Genomic DNA, 14,431 nt, shown 5'->3' on the forward strand with positions numbered 1-14,431 from the left:
TCCTTCCTTCCTTCCTTCCTTCCTTCCTTCCTTCCTTCCTTCCTTCCTTCCTTCCTTCCTTCCTTTCTTCCTTCCTTCCTTTTTTCCTTCTTTTCCCCTTTGTCATTCTCATCCATTTTGATCATGTCCATTCATCATGGGATGTCCTCACATTTCCTTCGCATTCATAAATTAGCAATGGATGGAGGTCTTGGGTCTTCTATCTGTCAGGTCTGTGACTCCTGACCATTATCTCTTCCTAGCCTACATTTCCCCTAATGACATATTTTTTCTGTTCTTCTTTAATGATCCTCCTTTCTTATATGTTGGAATTCAGTTGCATATCTGACAATTAAGATGAAAAAATGGACTCGAACTGAGTTCATACTGAAGTATTATTGGTGCTTTTATGCGTTCTTACAGAGGGCATTATTGTTGACATGGGTGGCATTAACTGGCTTCCACTTGCATTTATTGTCATAATCTCAAGAGAGATGCCTCGAGACAAAGAGCCATGCAAATTCTCAATGTTTGTAACCCATAGATTTAGAGAGGGAAAAGAACTGAGAGATGCTTTGATCCAACCACTTTATTTCAAAAAGGAGAAGCCTGAGGCCCAGAGTGGTTAAGGGCTTTGACCAGAGTCACCCAGAGACTTAGTAACAGAAAGAGAATTTAAATCTTTTCCCCTATCTTTGTATATCTTGCATTGTCTCAACACACCACAGCCTTCAAGGAAAATGGAATACCTAGCTCAGTCAGGACTGAGGCTAGCAAATTAGTGTTCCTCCTTTGACTGGAATCTCTTTAGGTTTAGGGATGATTTCACAAAATCCTAGTTTCACTAGTGATTTTATATTTCCATCTCAACACATAGTTTTAGTTTATAGTGAGAGCTTTCTGATTATTGGCTCATTGGTTAAGAATAGGCTTTACTTTGGAAACTGCCTGCAGCCAGCACAAAGAGAACTTCAAGTCATTTCTCTTCACTACTTGACACATTCTAGGTGTTTCCTCAGTTCCTCTCAATTTTCATGATGGTGTGGATTTATATCTAATGCCATCTAGCCGTTTGAATGGCCAGGAATGGGAGGACATGCTGCCCCTCTCCCACTTTCCTCCAGATGGTAGTGTGATCTGTTGTCAAAACTTGTAAGTTCTTCCCCCATGACCAAGTCTGTCTTCTTCTCACACATATACACATCATGATCATTCAGGCATTCATTATCCCTGCCTGGACTGTTGGAAAAGTCATCTAAATGGTCTCTATTGCTTGTCCCTTGCATTAATAGTCCATTGTTCACAAGGCTGTCACAGTGATTTCCCTGTGTCAATGTGAATTGACCGTGTCAATCTCATACTTGATGAATTCCAATGACTCCCTATTATCCCTGAGATGAAATCACATCTCTCCTTTTGTTCCTTTAAAGCCATCCTCATACTCGCCCCATCCCCAATTCTAGCCATGTTGGTCATTACTCTCCCCTTCAAAGTCTGTAGCTCACTTAATCAGGCCTCATTGTTCCTCCTAAATGAACCTCAATTCCCATTTCTCTGCCATTGCAGTTGGGCCAGCACACCTGGATTCTGATCAGACTTGCCTCTGCCTCTTCGAGTCCATAATTCCTTCCATGACTCCAGTCTCATCTCTCTCATGAGGCTTTTCTTGAGCTCCTTTAGCTGTCCTGTTAGTGCCTTCCCCCATCATTACTTTATATGCATTTGGTATATACTTGCCTGTGCATAGGTTCCTCCATCTGTAGACTGTAAGCTCCTGAGGGCAGAGACTGTTTCTGGTTAATTTTTTTGTTTTCCTGAGGCTTCATGCAGCTTCTGACATGCATTCGCCATTGAATACAAGGCTCATTACCATCCCAGTTCATTTCTTCACATGACTTTTATCTCTTTCGTTCCTGAGTCTGACTTTAATCAGGATATAAGAGAGGCAACAGTTAGCTTAATCCCAAAGGAACAGTTCATGGCATAATTGACTGATCCCTGAGCTCAATCAGAAATCCAGATGCAATAAGCATCTAACATGTGAACAACCCTCTGCTGAGTATTAGGGTAGATGCCAAGTTAAGAAGAGAAAATATCCATCTCATGGAGCTGACATCACCAAAGCAGGGCAGGACATAACCAATGACCAAGTAATACAGACTACCTGAATTGTACTACAAACAAAAATAAAATTAAATGCTTTGAGAGTAGAGTTTCTATATGGAATTTTAGGATTTTGAGCTGATATGGATCACAGCCATTTGTTCCAAATTCATCATTTAAAAGATAAAGAAACTGAGGAAGATATAGATTAAATGAATTGTGCAGGTCACATTAGGAAATGCTTGAGGCAGAATTTTAATCAAGTCCTTTTTGGCTCTAAGGATTTGACTCTTAAGTCCTGAATTTAATCTACTACAAACTAGGCTATTAGATGATAAACTGGATACATAGTGAAGCACTGAGTCAGGAATTCTTTTAAAAATTATTTACTGATTTGTTTCACTAAAATACTCAGGTAACTCCCTTATTGCCACCCCTCTTCCATTAGATAAAACATCATTTGACAAAAAAAGATGTATGCGTGTATATAACTATGTCTTGACTTATTTCTATTTATCAGTTCTTTCTCTAGAGGTGAACATAGATGTCATTCTTTAAATAATATTTCTATTGCTATATGTGATGCTCTCTTGATTCTGCCCTTTTCTTTCTTCATAATTTCATGTCAGTCTTTTCCATGTTTTTCTTAATTAACCTGCTCAACATTTCTTATGCCATAGTAGTATTTCATTCCAATCATATGTCACAACTCATTAGCCATTTTCCAATTTATGGAGATCCCATCAATTTCTACTTCTTTGCCACCACAAAGAAAGCTGCTCTAAATAATTTTGAACATGTAGGTTCTCTTCCTTTTTCCTTGATCACCTTGGGACATAAACTTAATAGCAGTATTGCTGGGTCAAAAGGTTTGCACAGTTTTGTAAGACTTTGGCCATAATTCCAGATTGCTCTCCAAAGTGGTTGGATGAGTTCACGGTTCCACCACCTATTAGTGTACCCATTTTTCTATAGCTCCTCCCACATTTGTCATTTTGCCCTTTTATAATTTTCTCCAGTTTAATAGGTGTGAGATAAAATATCCGAGTTGTTTTGGTTTGCATCGGTCTCATTAATAGTGACAGAGCACTTTTAATTTAGTGCGATTTTATTTGGGAATTTTTTGAGTTCAAATCTGGTTTCAAACACTGTATGAACATGGATAAGTTAATGAACATCTGTCTGCCTCTCTTTCCTCATCATCAATATGAGAATAGTAATAGATTCTTCCTCCCAGGGCTGCTATGAAATTAGTTAATGGAATAGTATTTCTCAAGTGTTCTGTATACTGTAAAGCATCCTATAGATGTTGACATCCTATAGATGATAGCTATTATCACACTATGCTGCATTACCATCCATCAGATGAGAAAAGGGTGGCTTTGTTTGTCTTGAGACTGAGGTTCCCTATCTATCCCAGGCTGAAATGTTCTGCCTATCCATGAACAAATCCCACTGCTGATGTGCCTAAGAGCTTTGATCTCTTCCATGTTCAATCTAAGTCAGTTTGTTCCTCCTTTGACATCCTACTACCCTATCTCTACTACAGCCATTGCTCCACAACGATCACCATATCAGTTAGTACCAGATGGTGAATCTTATCCCATTGTAGCTCAGAACTCCTGAGTTCAAGGAATCTACCAGCCTAAGCCTCCCCAAGAGCAGATTAACAGGGGGGGAACCCTGGAAGCATCCTGTATTTTTTAGCAAGGCTAAGTGAATCTATTAACCTATAGAGAGACTGAGCTTGTACTCAGTAGGTGAGTTCAGATCCTAATTCCTCTACCTATTACTGTTGTGGCCTTGAGCATATCACTTTGACCCTCTGAGTTTTATTGTCTCCATCTGTAGAAACAACAAGAAGTTAATCAAGGCAGCTAGGTTGTTCAGTAAATAACATGCTTGACTTCCAGTTAATAGGGAAGACATGAGTCCCAATGTTGCCTCAAATACACATTAGATCTGTGACATTGGGGAAGTAACTTGACCAATGTGTCTTATTCTCCTAATCTATGAAGTGGAGAAAATAGTGGTGCCTATTTCTCAAGGCTGTAGTGATAACCTCTGAAAATGATTATTGTTATTGGTGTGGTAATTGCTGCTGCTGAGTCTGTTTAGTTGTATCCACCTCTTCGTGACCCCATTTGGGGTTTTCTTGGCAAAGCTACTGGGATAGCTTGCCATTTCCTTCTCCAGCTCATTTTACAAATAAGGAACAGAGGCAAAGTTAAGTAACTTGCACAGGGTCATACAACTAGTCAGTGTCCAACGCTGGGTTTGAACTCTCATAGATGAGTCTTCCTGACCTCAGACCTGTCACTCTTTCCACTGCACCACCTACCTTTGAAAATATTAAAGTACTATGTAAATGTTGCCAAGGGATGATGATAATTCTGAGCCTGGGTTTACAAATAGCATCTTTCTCATAGGACTGTTGGGAGAATCAAATGGGATAAATTATGCAAAGTGCTTAAATATTTGTTATTCTTTCATTATCATCATCGTTATTATTTTTATTCAATACAGTACCAACCCATGTGGTTGTTGTGAGTATAACCATAAGATAATATTCATGAGATCTCTGTCAGCCTTGGAAAACTATATAATTACCTTATATGTATTGCATTAATCATTCAATTATTTCTCTTATCATTGGACAATGCAGAGATCATGATGATAGAACTTATGTGTTCAATTGTTTTTTTTTTAATTCTTTTTAAAAGTAGAATATTAGGGACCCAAAATAACTGTTGAGGGGAGTAGCCACTGGATGAACCTTGCCAACAATTCCCTTGAGACAACTTGAAAATAATGCCTCAGATCACATTTTGGAACAGCAGACCCCACAGAAAGTTGGAGGGAGACATTGTTTTAGCCAAGGAAAACTTAAATGGTGGATAGGAAAAGTCAGTGTCACTGGGGTGGAAACCCGCTTTGTGATCTCTCAACCTAGGTTTGACAACCGTGACAAAGAGATTACAGAGACCCTTTGTTGGCCCTGGGTACAGCACAGCTGGCAGTGATTGGCAATGTTATTGCCCATATTAAACTTGGAAATAAACATATTTCTAGGTTGGAGAGTAATTTGGAAATATGCACAAAGAGCTAAAAAACAGTACATACTTTTTAACCCATCAAACCCACTGCTAGATTTAAATCCCAGAGGGTTCAAAGGAAAAGGAAAAGGACCCATATGTACCAAAATATTTCAAGCAGCTCTTCTCGTGATAACAAAGAACTGGAGAGGAGGGGATGCTCATCAGTTGAGGAAATGCTGCACAAGCTGTGACATATTCTTGTGACAAGTACTATTGTACTGGAGGAAATGCTGAGGGAAGTGGTTTCCAAAAAAAAAAAACCTAGGAATTCCTAGGGGAAAAGATGCAAAGTGAAATGAGAAGAGCCAGGTGATCAATGTGCAAAGTAACAGCAAAGTTGTACTGATAATCACATATGAAAACAAGCCTTGGCTTCTTGGATCATGCACTGATCCAAGACAGTTCCAAAGCACTCATGATGAAAAACATACTCCCTATTTCCAGAGAGAGGGAGAGAGGGTGAGAGAACACTAATGAACTCTGAGTTTGAATTGAAGTACAATTCTCTCACTGTCTTTACTTTTCAAAAAAAAGAGCAAAGGAGAAAAAAGATCATATTATTTTTTAAAATTATCTTTCCCTGGGGGCAGCTCAGTGGATTGAGAGCCAGGCCTAGAGACGGGAGGTCCTAGGTTCAAGTCTGGCCTCAAACACTTCCCAGCTGTGTGACCCTGGGCAAGTCACTTGATCCCCATTGCCTACCCTTACCACTCTTCCACCTATAAGTCAATACACAGAAGTTAAGGATTTAAAATAAAAAAAATCTTTCCCTGTGACTTCACTGAAAGTATATCTACCAAAAGGGATTATCAAATGATTGGATGATTTAATGATATTGTCAAAGGCAGTGAGAGAGGAAATGACTTACTTAGCCAGTTGTAGGTATTACAGGTGAGACTTGAACCTTAGTCATGATTCTGAAGTCAGATCTCTTTATTTTATGTAGTATACCTTGCACTCATTTAAATAAGATAATGTATCTACCATATTAAGAAGTAGCATCATGAATAAAGTATTGAACTTGAAATTGGGAAAACCTGTGTTCAAATCTGGACTCAGATACTTACTAGCTTTCTGACCCTGGGAAAAGTCACATCATTTCTTACTACCTCAGTTTCCTCAGGTATATCATGAGGATTATAATAGCATCTATTTCTCAGGGTTACTTTAAGGATAACTTTCAAGGATATTTGCAAAATATAATATGTTATGTAAATGTTAGCTAATATTATTATAGTTTCTTTTTCCAGTGGAAATTAAAGGGGGTAGAAAAATTGCTGAAAGATAAAAATGCAGATGATAATGACCATAAAAATAAGCTTTTTAATGCTTTCCCAAATTTTCCCAAGATACTCTCTGAGGAACTTATCCCTGAGTCAGAGCTTAGCTATCTGTAGAGTCACCTCCTCTGCTCTGTGTAATTCTGGTTGCTGAATGAATGTGATTTTATTCATTCCACATGGTGACATTAGCTCCACTGAATAGCTTTTCCATGTGACATTTCTTCTTTGCAGATTAACCCTCTTTTAACTTTCCTGAATAATGAATATTCACTCTGATGGACACAACTCACCTATACTTGAGTTAAGTCAAATGGAAACAGATTGGCAGAATTGAAAACAGATACAAACAGTCCAATCAAAGTATTTGTACAGTCTTATTTCCCTTTGATTAAAGCTCCCCCCAAATCTACTTATATGAGAGGCACTAAATTACTATAATTAGTGCTAAGATCTGCTAAGCAATTTCACTAGGCTAAATTCAGAACTTAATGCCTTTAAATGATTTTGATTTTTCTTGCATGAGGGAGAGGACATTTGACTGGTGACATCATTTTCTTTTCCTGTGTGAGGTTAGTTAGCACAGTTGGTTAGACTGCAATGAAATTAGTCCAGGGTCATGGATTTGGGACCTGTCTGGGACCGTTAGCTCTGCTCTGCGCTATGGCAAATGTCTTCTCTCTTGCCTTGAGGTTTTATCTTTACAAAAACGAAATGGACTGAATGAGAGAATGTGGATGGATTCAGACAAAATTCATTCTTGCTACTGGAACTGAGTTCTGGATATGAATGTTTAACCAAACAGAAACTGACTTGTTCACTTATACCCTGGCCAAAGCATCAAGTTCAGATGTTGAGAAATACCTCAGCCATGAGGCCCATCCCTATCATCATTAGCCTTTCCTGGCTATCTCCTTTGCCTGGGACACACCACTCATTTCTCCCCATTATAAACCCTTTCATTGCACAATTCAAGCGAAACCTTCTATGCCAGGGGTTCATAACCCAGGGTATGGGAGCTTAAATCGCTATTTTAAACATTATATTTTAGACAAATTGATTTTCTTTATAATCCTGCATATGCTATTTTGACTGCTGAGAAGTGGTTCAAAGAATTCACCGTATTGCCGAAGGGGTCCACAAAACCAAAAAAAAGTCTGTTCTGTATAAATCCTTTCTGAAAGCTGCCAGGAGCCAGAGCACCATCTCCCATAACTTGTGGACACTTTTTGGATTCTGTATATGGAGATGTCCTTTGTTCTAATAGTGTACAAATTCCTCCAGGACAGAAATTATGCCATTCGTATTCATTTTCCCAATATCTAACTGAAGTCGAATCTATGAGAAATACTTAACATATTTGTTAATTTTCTAATTGATGAATTGAACTGTTATAATATGGACTTTACAGTTTTCAAAGTGATTTCTTCAAAACATCCCCTGAGGTAGGCAGTAGGAGTGTATATTTTGTTCAGTCTTCTAGGTAAGAAACATGGCCCAGAGAGTCATATACTCTCTCTAAAGTCACACAGAAAAGAAGCTCTAAAATCAAGATTCAAATGAAACCACTAATAAGGTTGTTTATTTGTTTTTTAAAATTCTGTTCCTACTATGCAACAGACAGTGTGCCAAGTGGCAAAGATATAAAGATAAAATAAAACAGTCCCTATCGTCATAGAGCATACACTCCAGCAGGGTTGACCATATGCCCATTCATAGGTTTATACAGGACTTACAGAGGGTCATAAAGAGTACATTTGGTAGAGTGATGGGAGGCACTAGCAAGCGTCCTGGACCACAAAGGAAGGCCTCCTTCAGAATATTAGGCTTCTATTGAGACTTCAAGGACGCCAGGGATTCTAAGAGGGAGGGATGAGAAAGAGAAATATGTCACACATTCCAAAAATGAATGTAAATATATGGAAATGGGAAATGGAACATTATATTATGGATAATGAAGAACAAGGACAGCACACCTGTCACATCTGGCATATGGAGAGTAGATTAATTTTTATGAAGATTCCATCAGGCCAGAATGCAGATTGCCAAGGTTTCTTTGGACTGGGCACAAGTCAGGTCCACATTTGCAGTGCATACCCCTTCCCCAGCCCCACACTTCTAGACCAATTGCTTAGCAACTTTAAAAAGATCTTGAAATGTCAAATAGTACACCAACAGGAACATTAATCTAAGGTGTCAAGTGCATAATAGTGAAATGGTGAGGAATTAAGCATTAGTACCCAGGTTATGGGGGTCACAGCTCTGGCTCCTTCCCCTGTCTGCCCATCAAGATTCCCCCAAACCAATACATTTTCTTTTAAATCTCCCCTCAATCCACGAGGCAGGGCAGTTGACAAGAGGAGCAGAAAGCAGTACCTCCTACCAGTTCCCCCTCATGACTGCATTTACTTTGCTCTTTGCTCTTAGACTGTCAAGAACAAACTCTTAAAAAAGGTAGACAGACCAACATTTTGGGCTCATTTTCTTTCAGTTATGTTTGGACTCATAAATTGAGAGTGCCAATAGGGAAAAAGTTAGGTTAAACCACTTTGAGCAATCACAACAAAGCAAGATCTAGGATGGCCTGCCTGGGTTTTTCTCCCAGGGGATTAAAGATATCAACATCTAGAATATTCATGCATTTTTTTCTTGTTGGAGTTGTTTTGGTAGAAGCTGTGATATTCTTTTTGGTATAGAGGGTCATGGAGGTAGATCAATAGTAGAGCCAGGGTCTTGGAGCGAGGAATATCTGCCAAAAAAAAAAATCACAGCTGGGACACTTACTAGCTGTGGGACCCCAGCAAGTCACTATTAGTGTTTTGGGGTCTTAGCTTCCTCACCTACCTACAAAAGGAGGGCAATTAACAACCATCTTCTAGAGTCTTTATGAAAATAAAATTGATCACATTTGTAAAGCACTTACGATGGTGCCTTGCACACAGTGGGTACTTAATAAATGCTTTTTGAAAAAAACTATGGTGGAGAAGTCCTGTTGGGGAAATTCCCTCTATCTATTCCTATAGTTGCATGTTCTAGTCTAGGACACTGGCAGCTGTTCATTGTTACACTGTCATTGTAGGTAACCAGCATGGAATGAACATATATCTTCCTCACTCCAGTCATCTCTCTATCCATTCTATATGACAGCTTCTACATGTTTAGCTAGTATGAAACAACAAAAAAAGAAATTTTAAACTAGATTTTACAGATGACCAATGTCCTTGTTCCAGTGGCCACATTCTTGTCAATTTGTTCTTGGGCTGGACCCACTTTACTGTGGTAGACTCCCCTATATTACAATTAGAGAACTCTGGGCTGCCCATCCTCAGGAGCTGGTGGCCTGGCTTATCAGTGTCAGCATCGGGTGAAAGCTTGGGTTCAAATCCTAGATGTGCAATGGATTACCTATATTACCTTGGACCTTTTCTCTCTTGCTTTCCTTTTCTGAAATGTATGAGGAATTACCAGAACTAGATGGTCTCAAGGACAGCTTTGAGCTCTTTTCTATGTCTTTATGACCCTGGGACCTTGTCTTGGAGTCTTTCCTTTTATGATTCTTCATGCCCAACAATGACTTTCTACTCACACTAATAACTGAATTTGTGTTTAAAATGGATCCACTCCAACAAGCACTTATCGAGTGTTTGCTTTGTGCCAGGAAATGTATTGTGCTGGTACAATGGTTTGTTGGGACTCTTGAGGAAGTACCGCAGTTGTAGGGTGCTGGATTACCCAGAAGACCATCACCAAGTGTTCCACTGGAAACTGGAATTTGCCAAAAGTTGAAGAGAAATTGAGTATGATCTATCTCCTTTTCTGAAGTTCCCCTCCAGGACATAATGTTTTCTCATGATCTCACAACATGTACAATTAACAGTCAGTTAATAGAATACTGGTTGCTAGGATTTTGATTGGAACCAAACAGGGTAGGCAGACTGTGATGCTGTGCTGGGCTCATCCACTTCAATCGTCTGGGGTGTTCTCTAATTGCCTCTCTTTTTACCCATCAAATTCTTTCATGATTTTGTCAGAGTTCATTCTCTTGAGTTGGAACTGTCTTCTCATTAAGCGGAAGAGGAAGACTTTTGATACAATGTGAAAGTTCTCCTAAGACTTTCTGAGTCAAGACATGAAAAAGACAGGAGTCCCCAAAGCAATGGCAGACTAGACTGTGAGACCTCTGCCCATCATGGGCTTTTGACAGCTTCAGAACCCTTTCATGTGTTCTCCCTGCTGGACGCATTTAATATGAAATGGAAAGACCGACTGGACACAACAACAACAACAGGGCCCCTGCAACCCTCTGGCCCAATCTCCTGACATGCTGCCTTCTCTAGGGCTGCAAAGGGATGCTATTAGGCTTGATCAAGAAGAACAGTGACAGCAAGATGCAGGAAGAGTGGGGGCAAGGCAGGCTGAGTAAGGAGGCTGTCAGCAGGGCAGGAACAGGAAGCAAAATGGTGACTCTCAGAAACATGACTCTCGCCATTGGGAAAGGCTGGGAAACAACAATGGGGGATCTATCTCTTCGACAAGCAGAAATCGGCTAGCTCATTAGAAGGAAGAGTGTGTGACAGTCAGTGAGGAAAGAGGCTAAACCCCTAAGTACAAACAGAATCAACAAGCAGCATGGGGACCCAGAATGGGCATGATTACTGGACATACCTCCAGATGTTCAGCCCCAGTTTTCCATAAAGAAAAGCCAGAAGCCTCACCTAAGAATATGAAGAAGAGGGAAGGATTTAACCATTCCTGCACAAAAGACAGTTATGACTGGCAAATGAGCAAGCCTGACTGGCTATTACTTGAACCAACAAAAGGCAACATGGAATGAGAAGCTATTAGTATAGTGGAGAGAGTAGAGTGCTAGTCTGGGAACCAGGAATACCTGACTTTGAATCCTGCCTCAGACATTTATTAGTTGTGGGGCCCTGAGCAAGTCACTTCACCTCTGTTTGCCTCATTTTCATCATCTGTATAGTGGATTAAAAATAGCATCTACTTCACAGAGAGGTGTTACGATGATTAAATCACTTAATATTTGTAAACTTATATAAATGCTAGCTATTATTACTATTATAATTAATTATTACTTGAAAAGCACTTAGCAAACCTTTATACACTAAATTAAAGCTATTTCCTGTGATATACAAATAACTCAGTATTCTAAGTTTATGCTATTAGTGATCATGCCTTGGAGGCGGGGAAAACACTATCTTCTAAGTAGAAAGGTCCACAGTGTACTGGATGATGGAGCAGATGAAGGCATGTGTTTACCTTTTAGAGAGACTGTGTTCAAGTCCTGACTTTGCCACTTACTATCTTTCAGACATTGGAGTCTGTGTTCTCCTCTATGGAGGTCAGTAGCTCCCCTTTATGGACCCTCAGTGAAAGTGGACTTCATTTGTGGACCCTCTACGGACCTCAGTCCTTCCTCTTGAAGATGATGGTGCTGAACTAGCTGCTCTCTATTCATTCAATGTTCAATTCTATTATCTTAGGTCATCCTTGAAATAAGGCTCTATGCCCTCTCATTAAGAAGGATGACCCTTGTAATAGCCATAGCAGCTCTTCTCTGTGGCACCTTTCCCTTGGTCAGAAAGTGACTCGTAGTGTTGGATTCTGGGGAATGTAAACTTTTCAAAGACCAATTCATTTCAGAGAAGAGGAGGCTGATGTTTGGCTGAGTTCGGTTGCCAGCTGTAACAGGCTCTGTTGTCCTTTTCCCACCTTCAGAACAGCGCAATGGCAAATATTAGTCCTGTAAGTGCTCTTTTCCAAATGGTGTAAACAAAGTATTCTGAAGACCCCATCACCTGGTAGGTAAAGGCAGTTACTAAACATTTATTAGGCCCTCTCTGCCTGCCAGGAACTGTGCATATGCTGAAAAGGCTTACCCCAGGTGCAAAGACAAGGTAGGGATGTTTGATGATTTTTAAAAATGAGCTATCTGCAAAAATGATCTCTTCCCTCCCTACTTGCCAGTGCCTAACACAGTGCCTAGTACACCTTCGTTTGTTTGAGTTGAATTGAACAAAAACTATATAAGGTTTGGATAAAAAATAATTTTGATACAAGGGAAAACTCCCAGTATTTACAGCTATCCCATAAACCAGCTTGGGAAGATAGTGGATTCCCCTACCTGGATTATTAAAGGCAAGACTTTAGAGGTTTATTGTTGTGGGCTCCTTTCTTAAGATATGGGTTGGGCTAAACAGATTTGAAAATCCCTTCCACCTCTGAAATTTGGTAATATTAATCCAACCCCTGCAATTAGATAATGAGTTTTTGCTATCTTGGAATAGAAGGATGAGAGAAGGCTAGATTGCCTTTAGGAAATTGCCAAGTTCATTTAATGAACCCTGAAAAGAAATTTCTATCATTTGAATACCAATGCCATTCTGGTGTTGTGTAATGGTGAGACATGGGGATGAAGAGTCTTCAAAGAAATGAATCTGAAAATCACTCGGTAGCTAATGGAAAAGCCTACAGTGAAGAGGAGGAGCAAGCTCCAACATAACACAGATAATTATGAAGAAGACGTAAAAGATGCCATAAAACAAATGTATGTGTGAAAAACGGGCTAGTTGGGCCACAAACATGAAGGATAAACAGTGGTGAACCTAGGCTCCATTGTTCTCCAAAAAATGGCAAGAGATGATGAAGAGTGGTCCAGTGTGTTTGTGGAGGTTCTGCCTGTGGTGAGATTACAGGAGGACGTCGTCCAGAGTAATCCATGATGTGGGGGCCTGGATGAGTCATAAACTACATCATTGGAAGGAGTATCTACTTTGAAGGAATCCATTGAGATAAGTCAATCAATCAATAAGTATTTATTAAGCAACTACATCATTTCAGACGCTGTGATAAACACTGGAGCTACTAAGAAAGGTAAAAGGTAGCCCCTGCCCTTAAGGAACTCACAGTCAAATGGGAGAGACAACATGTAAAGAAATACATACAAACAAGCTATAGGAAGGATAAAAAAGGAATTAATAAATAGAGGGAGATACCAAACTACAGTTCCAGAGAGATATAAAGGTTAAATAACTACATCTGAGAATCCACAGCAAAGAGATGGTCACTGATTCCAAGGGAACTAATGAGTACAGAAAGGAAAATAGTATAATGGGTGATACAAAAAAAAGGACCAATGATAGTACTGTGGGTGACCTATGGTGACCTGAACAAAGATCCAAGAAATGAGACTAAGAAGTAGCTATCAGAGAAGAAGAACCAGAAGAGAATGGGGCTCCACAAATCTAGAGAGAAGAAACTATCAAGGAAAGAGGATGATTGAGAGTATTAAAGGCTGTAAAGACATCAAGAATGATCAGGATTGAGAAAAGGCCACTGGATGTTGCAGTGAAGAGAGCATTAGGAATTTTGGAGAGAGGAGTTCTTGTTGAATTATGAGGTCAGAAGCCAGACTGTAGAGAGAGTGAGGAGAGAGGTAGTGGAAGGCCCTGCTGAGAATGATCTTCTCAAAGAGTTTAGCCATAAATGCCAAGAAATGTATGAGATGATACTGGGGATGAGGAATTTATGCATCCATCTACATGTAAGCAAAATACCTTACTGTGAGAAGTTGGAACAGATTTGATCTTAAACAGCATGGGCAACAGTTGATGGAGCCATTTACTAGTATACTTAGGCATGTACAATTCTTGTAGGGGAGGTCTTAAAACCTGCAGCATAAGTTAGCTATTCCACTCTCCCAAACCTCACTTAACCTCATATTTTTGGTATACATTTTTTCCTAACTGCAGCTTGAGAAACTTCATTTTGTTACCTGTTAATGGTACATGGATATCCTTTCTGACAATTTTAACCCTGACTCACCAGACATAAATATAACCTATACTACAGCACATATATTCTAAGACAGACAGATAGACAGGAGAGAGAGAGAGAGAGAGAGAGAGAGAGAGAGAGAGAGAGAGAGAGAGAGAGAGAAGAGAAGAGAAGAGA

The sequence above is a fragment of the Gracilinanus agilis genome, chromosome 4, assembly GCF_016433145.1.
Source record: "Gracilinanus agilis isolate LMUSP501 chromosome 4, AgileGrace, whole genome shotgun sequence".
Lineage (NCBI taxonomy): Eukaryota > Metazoa > Chordata > Mammalia > Didelphimorphia > Didelphidae > Gracilinanus > Gracilinanus agilis.